Source organism: Rhinolophus sinicus, chromosome 2 (genome assembly GCF_057876585.1).
Source record: "Rhinolophus sinicus isolate RSI-liver-muscle chromosome 2, RSI-T2T, whole genome shotgun sequence".
NCBI lineage: Eukaryota > Metazoa > Chordata > Mammalia > Chiroptera > Rhinolophidae > Rhinolophus > Rhinolophus sinicus.
In genome coordinates this window covers 157,090,533-157,103,598 of record NC_142502.1, presented here as the reverse complement: position 1 = coordinate 157,103,598, position 13,066 = coordinate 157,090,533, and the positions used below count along the sequence as shown (strand labels likewise).

Genomic DNA, 13,066 nt, shown 5'->3' with positions numbered 1-13,066 from the left:
TGCAATGAAGGAAGCTTGCTGTCCCAAAGCTGCCAGGGCTCAAATACGTGACTCAGCTCACAGCAAAAGTCCCCTTTATTTTGCCCCATGACCTGTACTATGACCAAGCGCTGAGCCCCTCTAAGCCCTATAATGGGCACATGAGTCTCTACTACCCTGAGCCCTGGGAATTGGGCCCAACGAGCTGAGCAAGGCTGATCCCCAAGAGACCTCCTCCTGTTGGCTCAGACCAATGCCCAGGACACCTTTCGGAATGCGGCCTCCTCACTTCCAGATGAAGTCCCTGCTGGGCTGCCTAGGTCCAGTGGGTGCTTCGATGGAGATCCCGAGCTTCCTGGGAAGCCTGGGCCAGGCTGTGAATTCTTCCCTGTCACAACCTGTCAGTCCTGTGGCTGCCACCTCCCCCTCTCCTTTCTGGCCAGAAGCAGCTGCTCTCCTGTTCTTTCCTTGGCACAGTTCTTGCCCTACAGGGAGCCTGTAAGAAACTCTGGGATAAGTCAGAACCTGGCTTCAGTGTGAGATACACGTTTTACTCATTCACCGAACAGTTTTTTGGGCCCGTTAGCTTGTGTCAGGGTAGGGCACCCCGGCATGGATAAGATCCTGCCAGCCCCTGTCTTGGGGCTGCTCCCTGCCTGGAGTGGAGGCCCCAGGAGACACCCAGCGCACTGTGACAGTTGCTATTGGAATGCTAGCCTGGATCCTTGGCCAGTCACCTACTCTGGGGGTTACTGCCCTGGTGTTCTGCGTCTCTGCCAGACTCGCCCGGTCCTGACGTGCGCCTCGGGAGCTTGGCTCTGCTGTCCCAGGTCTGCATTGCCCATGGCTCCAATTACCTGTTGCTGTAGAATACCCACTCCAAACGTAGAGGTGTTCACGGATGGGTGAATGGAGAAACAGAATGTGGTATACACGTGCAATATTTTTTAGTCTTAAAAAGGAAGGCTATTCTGGCACATGCTTCAGCATGGATGAACCATGGTGATGTTATGCTAAGTGAAATAAGCCAGTCACATAAGGGACAGATACTGAATGATTCTACTTATGTGAAGTTCTTAGAGTAGTCAGATTCATAGAGACACAAAGTAGAATGGTGGTGGCCAGGGGCTGAGGGAGGCGTAAAAGGGAGTTAGTGTTTAATGGGTATAGAGTTTTAGTTTGGGAAGATGAAGGAGTTCTGGAGATGGAGGGTGGTGATGGTTGTGCAACAATGTGAATGTATTCAATGCCACAGAACTGCACACTCAAAAATGGTTAAAAGGGTAAACTTTGTATTTTACTATATACAAAAACATGTAGAGGCTTAGAACCACAATTAGTATCATCTTTGCTGGTTCAGTGGCTTGACTGGGCTCAGCTGGGTGGTTCTTGGTTAAGGTCTCTCATGTAGTTAGAGTCCGATGACCACTGGGGCCGAAATCCTTGACAGCTTAAGTGGCGGATGTCCAACATGGTCCTAAGTGTGGCCCCTCCTTGTGACCTCTCTGTCCAGCAGAGAAGTTGGACAGAGAAGCTATAACCTGGGTTTCTTATGTGGTGGCTCAGGGCTCTAACATGCAGGAAATGGCAGCTTTTAGGTCAGTTCAGGCCTATTCCCCAAATTGTCACAGTGTCACGTCTGCCACATTGTATTAATCAGAGCAATGACAGGCCCACCCAGATTCAAGGGGAGGGGAAATAGAGGCACCCTCTCAAGTGGAGGGGGTGGGCACAAGGTAACATTTTAGAAGAACGTGAGATGGGAGATATTGTTGTGGCCGTCTTTGGAAGACTCCCAGCCTGAAGCATGGTTGCTGGAGTCCTAAAGAGTTTAGGCAGGAAAGGGTCGTCAGGGAGACACATGCTCCTCTGTAGACCCCCTTTTCGGAGAATTCATCTTCATACATTGTTAGAGTTTGAAGGGACCTTAGCAAACTTGCTAGCAGTGACTTGTAACTGCTGTAGAGCCAGAGAGAAGTAGCTTTGGAACAAAAGCTCCCAAATACTGGCCTCCTGGCTCCCAGGCTTGGCAAACAGATCCGCCCCAGGTTAAGATTTAGAGATCTAAGCTAATGCCCATTGCCAAGAATGTCAGTCGGCAATTCATTTGCATCCATTTAAACACATTTCTAATCACACTTTGCTCTCAGTGCAAAATGCTTCGTTAAAGCCTTTAAAGTGGCCTTTGAAATGTGATAAAATTCACAAATATTTTACACACAGCTCCCTGTGGACTTAGAGACACAAATATTGTTTTTGTGTGTGATAGTTGCATTTGAAACTAAGAGCCCAAGTAAATGTTGATCTTCTAGATTTGGTTTGTAAGGAGGACCTCAAGAAATGATTTTTCAAAATCTTTTCTTATTTTTGCAATTGCTCAAGTTGTTACAAATTTATAGGCATGTACATTCATGGCATTCCCGGGAGTGGCCAGGATCAAAGCAAACATGCTTTTGTTCTTTGTAAGTCAGTGGTTCCTGCCTCTGTATTCACAGTGATGTGGACATTTCCAGGCGAGCTTGGTGGCCAGCAACAGCCTAGGCCTGGCCACGGATAAACCAAAATGGATTTAATTTGGGGTACGCACACAGCCCCGATCACCTCGAAGGTGGTCCCTGTGGCTCTATCCCTGTTTGGACAGCCAGAGAAGAGACCTGCCGTAGCGATGGTCAGCGTGTGCGTAACTGGGTTTTGTGTCTGGTTAGTGGAGGAACAAAAACCAGGTGGGGGAAATTCCCTTATGCTGGGGTTAGTTGGCACATGACCCAAATGCACAGAAACACGAGCAGAGGGTGTGATCACAAATGCCTGATCTGCTGCCCCATGTCTGTGCCCAAGTGGATGCCCCCTCCCCGTGTAGCCTACTTGCTTCTGAGCTAGGGCTGTCCTCTCCAAATCTCCTGGTGCACTTCTGCATAGGAGACAGTGTAGTTTTTCTGTCCTTTGTTGTTTTCTCTGGTCTTTTCTACCAGGTTTTAAGCACCTTAGGAGCAGGAATCTATAGTCACAGTGGCCTCTATTTATGATCCCCGCCTCCTGTACCTGCCATGGTCCAGATGTTACTTTATTTAGTATACACAGGAGCCCAGTTTGCTTGGGCTGCCATAACAGTACTACAAACTGGGTGACCCATACATACAACAGAAATATATCTCTCACAGTTCTGGAGGCTAGAAGTCCAAGATCAAGGTGTTGGCAGATGTGGTTTCTTCTGAGACCTGTGTCCTTGGCTTACAGATGGTCACCTTCTCACTGCCCTTGCATGACTGTTTTTCTGTGTGTTCACCTCCCTGCTGCCTCTCTGAGTGTCCTTAGAAGGACACCAGTTACATTGGCTCAGGGCCCACCCGAACGGCCTCATTTCAACTTAAACACCTCTCCAGAGGCCTTCCCTCTAAATACAGTCACATTCTGAGGTCCTGGGGGTTAGGGCTGAATTTTGGAGGAACCCTAAATGTTAATTATTAGTATCCCATTTGACACCCGAGGAAACTGAGGTTCTCAGAATTAAGGTAACTTGCCCCATGTGTCTCAGCTGGTCAGTGGCAGGGCTGACCATGGAAAAAGATGTAGGATCAAGTTAGCTGAAGGAGCGTGACTCAGATCACACATCTTAAATATGCAAATCTCCTCCTAACCCTCTTCCCTGCAGGTCCAACTGAAGATAAGCAGAAGTTTTTACACACAGTCTGACTTCTGAACCCCTGTGACTGGTAAATCAGGTCTTATTTGTGTCTGTGGTCTGCATGGTGCTTCACCTAGAACCTGGCACTTAGAAGACACTAACTATTCACTGAATGAACGAGCAGGGGGTGTGTGACACAAGACTTTGTAGCAGAACGTTTGGAAGACGTTCCCCAAAGCCCAGCATCCCACGGGGAAGATCCTGGGAGGCTCCCCAGGCAGATGATGGACCTTCACTGCTCACACACACCATTCCATTCTGAAGGCAGCACCATTAGTGTGTGGGAAGGAATCACATTATAAAATGCTAAATACTCTTTCTGGGCCATTTAGCTACTGCCTCCTCTCAAAACACTAAAAGCAATTACATGGTAATTAAGATAAATTGCTTGACCAATTTTCATAGCAAAGTGGCCAATTTTGGTTTCCCCCCCACTAAATATTTAAGGCCGGAGAGAGATCCTCGGTTTAGTTTTTTTAAACTGCTAGGACTTGCTGCTTATCTTCACTTGGGCCTGTGGACCTGCAGGGAAAAGGGTTGGGAGCAGATTTGCATATTTAAGATGTGTGAGCTGAGCCAAGCCCCCTCAGCTAACTGTATCCCACATCTTTTTTATGGTTTCCTCTGAGAATGCAGAATCAAAATCCTGGAGCTGCCATCTAATAACCGCAGGGCCTGCACCCAGCCCAGCCCAGGGGGCCCCCCAAGGAGATAATGACCTTTCTCATTTCTTTCTCTGAGCTTGCTCTTCCCACTGGAGAACCCACGGGAATATGAATACCAGAAGGCAGCCCTGAAAGCCGGCCTTGTTTGCAGGCCCTCCCTGCAGGAAGGCTCGCTTGTCTGCCCCCTTCCCCAGGCCAGGAGTGGGCTGGATTCTTCCTAGAGTTGGAAGGCCTGAGGCCCTTTTGTTCTCCTGAGACCAGAAGGTAGATAGGGTATGAAGAGGAAGGCTGTTACTATGGATGCCAGAAACCAGTCTGCCCAGGAAACAACACAGCTCGGGAGAGGACAGAAATCTAGGAACTAGGGGGTTGGGGTGGGGGTGAGGGTGGCTATGATATGGACGACAGAGTCCCAACCGTTGTGGGTCCCGGCATCCGGCATCCACATTTCCTTTGCTTCTAGACTGGCAGCCTGGCCTCACCCCCACCTGCTGCTCAAAGTGCCACCAACCCTGTCACTGCTAACCTAATTACTAAAGGTGGGGGGGAGGGTGTCCCTGCACCTCCTGGTTTTACCTGGGCCTCTCCGGTGTAACACTTTCTCTTTTCCTCCTCCTGTAAGGTGACCAGGTCCTCAGCTTGGGGCACCCTTTGGCCTCTCCCATTCTCTCCTGTATTCAGCTCTCACCTAGCTGAGTAAGAACCCCAACTCTGCATGTGCAGCCTGCGGTTTTCTCCCCGTACTGTTTTGTATTTCGAGCTCCTTGCTAGATATTTCCACCTGACTGATGTGTGACTGACCTGCTCCTTTTCCTACCTCTCCTATGTCTCTGCTTTTCTAAGTGCCAGACTCCCCATATTCCCGTGTTCTCTAGACCACATTTGGTGTCCAAGTCTTGTCACATCTTCTTTTGAACTATTCCTTAATCTGCGCTCTCTCCTGTTCTGATTCCCACCCTGGGAGTCTGTGTGCTGTAGCGGAAAGAGCATGAGATTGGAGCCCGAGACCGGGGTCGATTCTGACAGCACATTTTTCTGGTGGTGCCACCTCAGGCAAATCACCGAACTTCAGCCTCCAATTCATTGTCTACAAAGTAGACACACACGGAAGGGTGAACACTTTGCTCACTGAACTTGTCAACGTAGGGCAGGGTTTCTCAGCCGTGGTGGTATTTTGGGGCTGGATAATCCTTTGCTGTGGAGGCCGTCCTGTGCATGGTAGGGTGTTCAATAGCCTCCCTGGCCTCTATCCATTAGATGTTAGTAGTACTCCCCACCCCCAGTTGTGACAACTAAAAATGTCTCCAGACTTTGCCAAATGCCCCCTAGGGAGTGAAATCACTCCAGCTGGGGTGTGGAGCGACGCTGAATCTGGTTATGGGGGACAAGCATGGTCTCAGGTTTTCACCTGACATGTCAGCCACATGTAGAAAAGGCCAGCGTCACTTTTGATCCATCTTTTTTCTGATTACTTTTGACATCTCCAGGTGCTGTGCTGACTTGCTTGATTAAGTAATGCCTTTCATTTCACACCTTAATTAAGCCTACACCAGGCTCGCACCTTGATTTTCTCTTGCTGGAGAAAGAGAGCAATTCAGGAACCAACAGGCCTCCCAGGACTCTCCCCGGTGTCCCCTGCAGGTCTGGCCCAGCCTGCTGCTCGGGCACCCTGACTTGTAGCAATGGTTAGTGCAGATTTAAGAACCCATCGCTTGTGAGCACTATGTTACCATTTTTTGAGTACCTACTATGTGGCATTTTACTTAGTAATTTAGCATTAATGTATTTGATCTTTAGGAAGTAGGTGTTAGTTTTTAAATTTAATTATTAGAGTCAGGTGTACAAAACAACATAATGATTAGACATTTACACCCCTCACAAAGTGATAACCTCACCAAGTCTACTACCCCTCTGACATCGTACACAGCAATTATAGTACCATTGACTGTATTCCCTATGCTGTACTTTACATCCCATGACTAGGTGTTTGTTCATATGTGTGTGTGTGTTTAAATTATAGTTGACATTCAATATTATTTTATATTAGTTTCAGGTGTACAGCGCAATGGTTAGGCACTTATATAATCTATGAAGTGATCCCCCAATAAGTCTACTACCCATCTGACACCCTACATAGTCTTCACAACATTACTGATTATATTCCCCAGACTGTATTTTACATCCCTGGGACTATTTTGTGACTACCAATTTGTACTTTCTAATTTTTCACCTCCTCTCTCATCCCCTAACCCCCTCTCATCTAGCAACCATCAGTTTGTTCTCTGTACCTATGAGTCTATTTCTGGGTTTTTTTGCTCATTTATTTTGTTCTTTAGATTCCACTTATAAATAAGATCATATGGTATTTGTCTTTCTTAGTCTGACTTGTTTCACTTAGTATGATATCCTCTAGGTCCATCCTTGTTGTTGTAATTGGTAAGATTTCATTCTTTTTTTATGGCAGAGTAATACCCCATTGTATAAATGTACCACTTTTATTTATCCAATCATCTGTTGATGAGCATTTCGGTTATTTCCATATCTTGGCTATTGCAAATAGCGCTGCAGTAAATATAGGGATGCAGATGTTATTTTGAATTAGTGTTTTGGATTTCTTTGGATAGATAGGAGTAGAATTGCTGGGTCATAAGGAAGTTCTATTTTTAATTTTTTGAGGAACCTCCAAACTGTTTTCCAAAGTGCCTGCACCAATTTGCAATCCCACCAGCAGTGCATGAGGATTCCCTTTTCTCCACATCCTCGCCAACACTTGTTTGTTATTTATTGATGATAGCCATTCTGACAGGACTGAGGTGGTATCTCATTGTGGTTTTTATTTGCATTTCTCTGATGATTAGTGACGTTGAGCATCTTTTCATATGTCTATTGGCCGTCTGCATGTCCTCTGTGGAGAAATGTCTATTTAGGTCCTCTGCCCATTTTTTAATTGGATTGTTTGTTTTTTTGGTGTTGAGTTGTATGAATTCTTTATAAATTTTGGATATTGACCCCTTATCAGATGTATCATTGGCAAATATCTTCTCCCATTCAGTAGGCTGTCTTTTTGTTTTGTTGATGGTTTCCATTGCTGTGAAAAAACTTTTTAGTTTGATGTAGTCCCATTTGTTTATTTTTTCTTTTGTTTCCCTTGCCTGAGGAGATGTATCAGTTAAAATATTACTAAGGGTAATTTCTGAGAGTTTAAGGAAATCGGTGTTACTTATTTTCACTTTATAGCTGAGGAAACGGAGGCCAAAAGATATCAGGGCTCAGGGCTAAGTAAGGAAACTGAGATGGGAGGCCAGGTGACTTTGGCACGAAAGCCTGCCCAGGCACCGTGCTATTCTGTCTCTGTGGGTTGATTCTTTGCTGTGACTAGAGGACAGTTGAGGAGGAGCTCCTCGTAATCATGGCTCAGAAGGTCCCCATTTTGCCACCAACAGGTCCTAAGGACGGAGAGCAGAACTTTAGGCCAGGCAGATGGATGGCTGAGACCGTGAGTCCCAGCTCTGTGTCCAGCCCAGGGAGGACCCCATTTAAGGTAGTTTCTTTCCTTCATAACTTGGACAAGACTTGGCTATGGAGTGCGCTGGGTGCTCACTTTTCCCTAAGAGAGCAGCCCAAGAGTTCAGTGCTACTCACCCAAAGCACAGATGAGAGGGTGACCCTAGTCCCAGAGCCCCACACATTTCCCTCCCTGACTCTCTGTGGTGGGAGACTGAGGAGGGTCCCCAAGGCCCTCCTGCAGGGTAGAGGACCAGGTGCACTGGGATGTGGGGAGGCTGGGGAGAGGTAGGCTGTGACCCCATGATCCCAGGCAGAGTGTGCGCCGGGCATCTGCAGCATTCCAGAGCCCCCTCCCTGAGAGCCCTCTGATGGTCTCCTGTTGGCCAGGAGGGGCTATGTTCCAGGATGTTCTAAAGCCCATACTCCATGTGGGTCTTTTCCATGAGGAAAGCTACCTGTTACTTCCCCCTGGAGCCTGTGAAAACAGTAGCATCCTACAGGCTCTGGGAAGGATTGCCATGAAGAGACCTGCAAACCCTTGTTTAACCAGGATTTCTCATACTATTGACTTCTCTCTACTTTGGGAGCTTCTGTCGTTAAGGAGAAGCCTTGAGCAGGGATTCAGGCACAAGGATAGGACTGAAATAGGAACAAATCACATCTGGAGGGCAGAAGAGAGACGGGGTCATGTGCCAAGCAGAATGGAGAGAGTTCTAGAAAAGGATTTGTAACAACTCGACCTAATGCAAAAGCAAACTGTAGAATCTGGGCTCTTTAATTTATTCCTGATTAGGGAAAGGAAGGCTAGAATGGGAGAGGGGAAACAGAAAGGAGGGGGAGAGAAAGAGAAAGGAAAACTGCTGTATATACTGACTACCGGTTATGAGGCAATTTACATGTGAGGCAAATGTTATCACCATTTTACAGATGAAGAAACTGAGGCTCAGAGACCAAAGTTTAGCAGATTTTCATAGCATCTATGACAGTGACGTGAACATGGCCTGGATACTCCCTAAAAATGTCATGGTGAGAAGAATAAAATTCTGAAATCAGAATACCTGCCTAACCTTAAATCTTCGTTGTTCACGTAGAGACAGTCTCCTGGGACTAGCCAGTTGGAGTTGTTATCTGTTCATGTTACTCTCTAATGTAGGAAATGATCAGATTATTAAAACAAGGTTGAAATAAGAGCTGGGATTCAAATTCATCCTGGAAAGGTAGAGGTTAAATGCCACAGGGGAGGCGTGGTTTTGGGGACCTGACCTGGAGCCAGCACAGATAATATTTGAAGGCATGGATAGGTTTTGCTGTGGTTTAATATTTTACAAATGGTATTTCCTGTCACATAGCTGAACTAAATACCACACATGTTTGTGATTAAGTATTATGGGCTGCAGAACATATGTGCCAATAGTACATGCAGTATATGCAGTGAGCACTTCTCCTGGGACCTAAGGTAAGTGTACTCCGCAAGTGTTTTCACTTCACTCTGGGTTTAGTGTTGTCTTATGATTCCTTTCTGTTCCAAACTTTTAGTTTCCCCTTTATAGGGAAACATTCTATAGGAATGATATTTTAAACATGTTCATAAGCAAACCTTTAAGAAAATTCTTCATGGATGCATTTTGCACACTGGCTGTCCTTGACTTTGGCTTGGTTTTCAGGGTCCACAACCCAGAATAGCAAGGAAGGTACCTACCCTGTTTCCCCAAGAATAAGACTTAGCCAGACAATCAGCTCTAATACGTCTTTGGGAGCAAAAATTAATATAAGACCCAGTATTATATTATAATTATAATAATATTATACTATACTATATTATATAAGACCCGGTCTTATATTATAGTAAAATAAGACCGGGTCTTATATTAATTTTTGCACCAAAAGACGCCTTAGAGCTGACTGTCCGTCTGCCTCCTACTTTCAGGGAAACATGGTAGATGGCAGTCCTCCCACCATACAACACAACAGGGAGGCTTTGTAAATTCAGCTCTGGTCTAGTTTCAATGCAGCAGTTGAGGAGTCCAGCACTGGGGTGAGTTGGAGAATTCCTTATTTAGGGGACAGCCAGTGAAACCACACAGATACTGACATGAAGACATTCTTTCTCTAGATTATGCAGCATTGTTATAGGGCAAAAAGTCACAGGCATAAAGGACTAACTTCAGCCCTGTGCAAAGCCAGGGCGTGGCTGAGGGGCCAGATGTGTTCATGAGGCTTGAGTAGGAGTCAGCTCCTCAGTGACAGCTCGGGTCGGGCTGATACCAGGAGGTGACTGCTGAGTGTTGGTGACGCTTCCCTGAGCTCTGTCTGCTGAACACCCCTTCAGCATCGGGCCTTCGCCAGTGTCTGGCAGGTACAGAGAAGCCAGACAGACTCTGGGCATCATCCTGGAGGGTGGTGTTCTCCACATGTAACATACTGAAGTAGGGAGAAAGTCTTCAGCTGCAAATGACCTGGAATGCTGATTCAACAACCAAATGCATCTAATCTGATGTGGACAATCTGCAGGAAAAAGGTAGAACTTCATATTTATATTTTATTTGAATGGTTTCTGGAGAAAAGCAAAGGAAAACTACAAAGGACAGAAGTAGACCCTTGAGCATAGAGCGGGGTGGGAGATGGCATGAGAGGAAGGACGATGCAGGGAGTTACACAAAGTTTGGGGAATTAGATGGTCTACCAAGATTGCCACTAGAAGAGCAGGTGGCACCTAAATCCATTTGTTGGGCAGCCAGCCTGAAAAACTGTTCCTCACTAAGGGTGCTGGCCAGTTGATACAGTTGAAAAGGAACAGGAAATAGGGCAGTAAGGAAAGCCATTCTCAGAACTGACCCAAATGGATAACTAAGCTGCTGTTGTTCTTGAGCTTTCACGGGGAAAACTGGCTCAGAGCTTGCCTTTCCCGCAGTCTGGGTGCCTCAATGGCAGATACGTGTGGTGGGCTTTGGGGAGAAATAGGCTCCTCTCAGGGGAGAACAGAATCCCTCCAGGTGAGAGAGTTCCTGGCTGCAGGAAGTGGTGACTCCTACCCTGGAGCCTCCTCCTTAGTGCAGGGTGGAGTGGCAATTAGGACACTGACACCAGCCAGTTGTCACATCTCTCGGGACCTCGGGGGTGGTGGGTGGTGTGGAGCATGGACTTTGGGGTCAGACAGATTTGGTCCCAGTTCAAGTCTGCCTCTTACTGGCTGGGTGACTGGCGGCATGTAGCTTAACCTCTCTGAGCCTTATTTCCCTCTTCTACAAAATGGTTATATTATTACTTGATGGGGTTGTGAGGATTAAAATGAGATCATGCACATACAGCCCTTGGCGCACCACGAGCACATAGTAAGTACTTTAAATGTTTATTGGTGTGGTAATTGAACAGAATATCTCCAATTTCTGCCTACTTCTAAAATTCAGTGATTCTTTGAACTGGGGAGGGCAACATAGAGATTTACTTTATGGAAAACTAAATCGACCATTTAAAATTAATCAAACATTTATTGAGCTGCATACTTGTGTCAGACATTTGTAGGCAATGTGGAAAATGCCCTAATGAATGAGACACGATCCCTTCCTGAGAAAGCTTCACCCTGACTCTCAAAGAATATGATTTTTTTTTCCTACGATAACTTGAAAATGTTTCTCTCCAAATTCCTTTTGGTGAGACTGCTTTTCCATGTTTCTTATTCATAAGGCTTACTGCAAATCACTTGCAGTATTAACAATATTTAAGGTGTTGTTATTTGTGAAATATTTTATTTTTATAACAATTTCAATATGTTATAATCTCCATAATATTCTTTTAAGAGTTGTGGTATGATTTCTTAAGTGGAGGAGAGGGGGGGAGTGTAAGACTTGTGTGTAAATGCAGCTTTTCTCATGTTGGGCCCTCCTTTGCTGATCCAACATTTAGCATGGTGGGGGTGGTTAATTATTTTAGGGCTTCCCTAAATATTTTTGGTGGATTGTTAAACTCTCGGTACATCCAAGGGAATGTGCTAGGTTCTGTAACGCCCTCTGTCACCTGTGTTGAAATCAGAGGTTGAAATCGTAGTCTCCCTAAATCTTTGTTATTATTCCCAGTGTGAGTAGGTGTGTGCATTTACTTTCAATTTGATCTTGAGTTCAGTGTATTCTCTTGCTGCTTTGAAAATAGACAGCCGAAAAGAATGTCTGATAGTCCTAAGGGGAAGCAAACACTCACTCTCCTTAGAAACCTTCAAACCTCAGAGATTAATTTCTAGAAATTGCCACCATCGTACATTTTCCTTTTCTCTTTGTGCCTCGCTCAGAGTCTTGGTGTCTTGCCCTGTCTCTGAATGTCCTCTGGAACTGTCTTCTAGGAGTTTGCAGTATACTCCAGATTGACTGAAAAACAGATCTCTGAAAGGATGAGGACATGTAGATTGGGAGGGAACCCACATCTGAGGAAACAGCCAGGAAATGGAACCAGAGGAAGGCAGCCGGGGACCTGGTGCCAGGAGTTCTGGGTTCCTGGCTCTGCACTAATTGGATCGTGGACTTTGCAGAAGGCTCTCAAATGCAGAGGTCCACTCTGGATTGTCGTAATGTTTAAATGAGATGTTTCCTTTGAAAGGGCCCTCTCTGTAAATGGTAAGACTCAGGGCCTCCTGGAAGGCCTAGACACATACTTGGATCCTACCCCATTTGCAGTGCAGAAATAAACAAACAAACAAATAAATACTGAGGTTAAATAGGTGCTGCTTGAATATTTTTAGATTCCAGTGTCTTGAAATAGGTGGGGTGAAGTTGCAGAAGACTAAAAGAAGACACGTGCTAGACCTCTCAACTCTGAGCTTTCTCATCCTTCCCTGAGACCCAATGGGCCTTCGACAGACCAAGGCTCTGGACAGGATGTGGCCCCCTTTCCCTGATGTGGGTGGGGATGGGTTAGGAGGGAAGGAAACAGAAGGAAAACGCTGCTTGGAATTGATTCTAGTTGTTGACTTTGGGAATAAGGACTGGTCGCTGCTTTGAGACTAGAATAGAAAGATGAGGTCAGATAGAGGGAAAGGGTGAAAGAGACAAAGGAGATGGAAATGAGCGTAAAAAGGATTGAGAAGCAAGGGCAGCTAGAGGGACAGAGAAAGAGGAGCACAGCGGGGGAAACAAACCTGCCCTTGGTCAAGGAGCCTGGAGTCAGCCGCTGACTCCAGGGTGACATCTAAGCCCTTTAAACAGGGACAAAGGTTTGGACTCATGTTGGGCACAGTGTACAG

At 46.0% G+C, this 13,066-nt stretch overlaps 1 protein-coding gene across 2 annotated transcripts in view; it reads left to right on the top strand.

Annotated features, from left to right (window-relative positions):
• STON1 (stonin 1) overlaps positions 1-13,066 on the top strand; it is a 62,362-nt gene that overhangs the window by 18,020 nt on the left and 31,276 nt on the right. The window contains exon 1 of one of the 2 annotated variants that reach the window (XM_074331952.2): positions 12,234-12,440. The exons of the other annotated variant lie outside the window; for it this stretch is intronic. The gene's annotated coding sequence lies outside the window, so the exon portion shown is untranslated. Of the gene's footprint in view, positions 1-12,233; positions 12,441-13,066 lie in introns of those variants that run through there. 2 annotated transcript variants of the gene reach the window in all.